General features: G+C 42.0%; 1 pseudogene; it reads left to right on the forward strand.

Annotated features, from left to right (window-relative positions):
- The first annotated feature begins 3,123 nt into the window (after positions 1-3,123).
- Positions 3,124-3,582, forward strand: LOC126512760 (40S ribosomal protein S18-like; annotated as a pseudogene).
- Positions 3,583-4,175: the final 593 nt, after the last annotated feature.

Genomic DNA, 4,175 nt, shown 5'->3' on the forward strand with positions numbered 1-4,175 from the left:
CGTAATTGCAAATCTGGTTCATCTGCTAGGGTATGGTTGTCTAGGAAGGGCTTGCCATCTATATAGAAATATAATGGTGATAAATCTGGACTCAATAGCCATGGGCCATTCTGAAGATGATGTCTAGGGGTTGCCATGACAACCCCCTAGAATTCCTTCTAGGAATTCTATGGTGGAGTTCCTGGGTAAAGCCGGGAAGGTATGTGAAATAAATCATCAGAAGGTAAGACAGCTGGAATTGGTCCATGGAAGAAATCCAAGTGCATGAGCCCATAAGTTCTGTGGTAAGGAGGCTGTCACTTGAGGACAAATTTCCATCACTTTGTAGAATTTAGGCTGAGCATTTGATGCAATAGAATTTTTATGGAGTCTGAGGCTCCTGAGGTTGAGCTGGGATGGCACTGATACTAATGGCTTCAGCTAACCACTGATGCCATCAATCACTTCCTGGGAAGAAAATATCCCACATGCCTGTGACATGAACATTCCTCACTATGGACCCAAACACATGGAAAAAGGTATCATTAGCTCCATCACAGGCAACTCACCTGAAGGCCATCCTTAGATTTGGGGTGGTGGGATTTAGAATGCTTGCAGCAACCTTAGAATATTAACCTTTGGATAATTCTTCTCACCAGAGCTCAGGCTGTCTCCCAAGTTAAACCACAGATTTTCCAGAAGGCCTTGTAAAGTCACCATAGCCATTTCCACATGTATTCTCAGCTACATGATGAGAATTGAATAAAAGAGACACCCAGTGAAATGTTTGGTATTTAATTGCCACATTTCATTTCCTTTCTCCATATAAAAATGTTAAATATGATCTAAATGTATATGTGATTATCCTAGAATCTGCTTGTCATCAAGTACTGCACCATTGCTAAAACAGGCCAATGTTCTCAGGGCTGTTGGTACTGACCATAATAGTGTAAGACTCTTAGAGGGTGAAGGGAATTGGCGGTCTGTTGGTAGTGACCATATCAGTGTAACACTCTCAGAGGGTAAAGAAAACTGGTGATTACTATATCAACAATATCGGTAGACACACAGACGTCATACATGATAAACAACTGAGAAGACCAGAGTCATCCATATCTTCATGCCAGACACTTAGGAAGTAGTTGGTTATACCTCTTTCATTCCAACCTGTAGTAAAAGAAATTTAAATGAACAAAAAAGCATATTGCTATTGTATAAAATCATGTCATCTTGTTAATATGTCATACAGCCAACCAAAGCGTTGCTCTCACCTGTACAACTGAGCATCTATACTAAAGCAAGTGAATCATTCATTTACGTTCTAAATTTTTAGTGAAACAAAACTCACATCCAGGAAAGTACACAAATCAGAAATATATGTTATCAACTTTTTTAGTGTTAAAGGTGTATTTTATTATCATTTAAACATTCCACATTTGTTAAAATAAATTAAGAATTTTCTTTGAATATCTTTTAGTATTAGAGTTTAATTATGACAGTGTTTATTGTTTCTAGTCTCTCTTCATATTTCAGGGTACAATAATTGTGACCCTTCAGCGAGCAGATCTGAGATTTTAAATAGACACAGGCAACCAGTGACATGATTCAGATTCACAACAGTCCATCAGCCCTAAGTCTCCCTGTGCTTTCCCTTCATAACGACTGCTAAATTAACACTGTTCTTGATCATGTAGTGCTATCTTCCCAAGAACATCATAATATAAATAAGATCCTATAGGGTATAACAGAAGTCTGGCTTCTGTGTGTGTGTGTTACATATATGTATTCATATGTAAAGGCTTGGGGAGGCCAGAAGTCAGACTTAAGTGTCTTCTTTGGTTGTTCTCCAACACAATTTTTTTTAAAATGGAGACTCTCACTGAGCCCAGAGCTCACCAATGGGGCTAGGCAGATTTCCAGTGAGCTCCGAAATGATGCTTGTCTCAGATTTCCCCCAGCACAAGTATTATGGGTATGCTCAGTTTTACGTGAGTGCTAAGGATCTGAACTCAGCTCCCCATACTTTCACAACAAATACTTTACCAACTGAGCCATCTTTCCAGCCCTGGGCTCTGGCTTCATTAACTTTGTATAATACCTTGATCTCTGTCAATCCTGCTCTATTTATCCATTGTTCATGCTTACTGATTTTCCACTGAGTGGACATAAAGAATCCTTCCATTCACCCACTGGAGGTCTTTTGGTCTGTGTCCAATTTCAAATTACTGTGCATAGAATAAAAAATATTTTCCATGGACATAAGTTTTCATGCAATTTTGGTTAAATATATAGGGGTAGGATTACTAGGTATTCCTAGTACTTACTAGGTAAAACCATTTCCATGATTTTATCATATCTATCTAGTATCACACTTTATGTTATCTTGATCCATAAACTATTTCCTTCTTGAAGGCAGAAGCTGAGGTTTTTTTTTAGACTTGGAAGAATGGTCAGAAAATGTCATTTTCATATCCTAATACTGAAATCTGTATTTATCATTTTAACAATGTTCTATATTGTTTAGTAGTACCATAACAGATACATTTTTAAATGTATTAGTTGAAAATAGATGCAGGTATATTTAAAAGCTCCGCAGGAGGCATTTGGATACTGGTCCTCCGCTCCTAGCTCATAAAAGCCTGATGTTTCCAGCTAGAAGACCATTATCACAGTCTTTCTATCATATCATATCACACCTAGGCTCAGTCTATGGTGATCCAAAACCAGCCAACTTGAGGATCCTTTTCAAAGCATCTTCTACCTATAGTTCAGGAACACATGTCCCCAGTTATCTTAACGTGATCATTTATTTTCTTCACAAATCTAGGATACAACTAAGTTTCACAGATCGTGGTTGACTGCCAGCTCTCTCAAGGTCCTTTGAGCAAAACAATCACATTGCTCCCTCCCCACATTTTCTATCTTTAAGACCTTGTAGGAGCACAGGCCAGTTGTTCTATATTTTTGTTTTGATTATGTTTTGTCATGGTTAGAACCAGCTGAACGTGTGGTAAGGCTATGGCACAGTGTCATATACCATACCCTGTGCTCTAGGCTTCCCACTGTACCCCACACACTGACTTTGTCTATAAAAGCCGGCCCACTTCCACGGGAGGCCTACACACCGCCGATTGTGTCGCCACCATGTCTCTCGTGATCCCTGAGAAGTTCCAGCACATCCTGCGCGTACTCAACACCAACATCGATGGGCGGCGGAAAATAGCCTTTGCCATCACTGCCATTAAGGGTGGGGGTGGAGATACGCTCATGTGGTGTTAAGGAAAGCAGACATTGACCTCACCAAGAGGGCTGGAGAGCTCACGGAGGACAAGGTGGAGCATGTGATCACCATTATGCAGAATCCCTGGCAGTACAAGATCCCAGACTGGTTCTTGAACTGATAGAAGGATGTGAAGTACGGGAAGTACAGCCAGGTTCTGGCCAATGGCTGGGACAACAATCTGCGTGAGGACTTGGAGCGACTGAAGAAGATTCGGGCCCATAGGGGGCTGCGCCACTTCTGGGGCCTTCGTGTCCGAGGCCAGCACACCAAGACCACTGGCCGCCGGGGCTGCACTGTGGGTGTATCCAAGAGGAAATGAGTCCCTGGGCCTTTGCTGTTAAGAAATAGTTTATATGCCTGTGGGGAAAAAAAAAGCTGGCCCAATGGCTCACCCTCCAGCCATTTCTAGAGGCTCTGTCTCCCTCTCGGGTGCTGAGAACAATGCCAGGCTTAAGCTGACCCAAATACCTTACAGCTGCCTGTGCCTGGGTTGGATAATGAGAATTTTAAAGAAGAGACAGACAGGGAAGATTACAGCCAAGTGTTCTCAATCTGTGGGTTATGCCTCACTCTCGGGTATCTTTTCAAACCTGTGACCTCCAGCATGCAGACTCCTCCCCAGGAGCAGGCTGCCCTGACTCCACAGGGCTATTTTCTGCATTGGGCTTTTTCACACGCTATTTCTAGTCATGGAATCCTAACTTTACTCCTTACAATCCCCTTTGTATTGTGAATTCCTATGAAGGCAAAGCCATCCAGATGTCAGCCAACCAAGATGCTCTTGGTCACTAGAGTCTAGCAGGTAACACTGCTCTCTGAGCAAAACCCAAATCCATTGTCAGCTTGTGTGTCTTGCTTTCCTCCATCAGGCATTCCTTTGTGGCCTTCACCCCCTCTTCTTCTCTTTTCCCAC

Source organism: Alexandromys fortis, unplaced genomic scaffold (assembly GCF_014885135.2).
Source record: "Alexandromys fortis isolate MF-2015 unplaced genomic scaffold, M_Fortis_MF-2015_v1.1 scaffold_104, whole genome shotgun sequence".
NCBI classification, from domain to species: domain Eukaryota; kingdom Metazoa; phylum Chordata; class Mammalia; order Rodentia; family Cricetidae; genus Alexandromys; species Alexandromys fortis.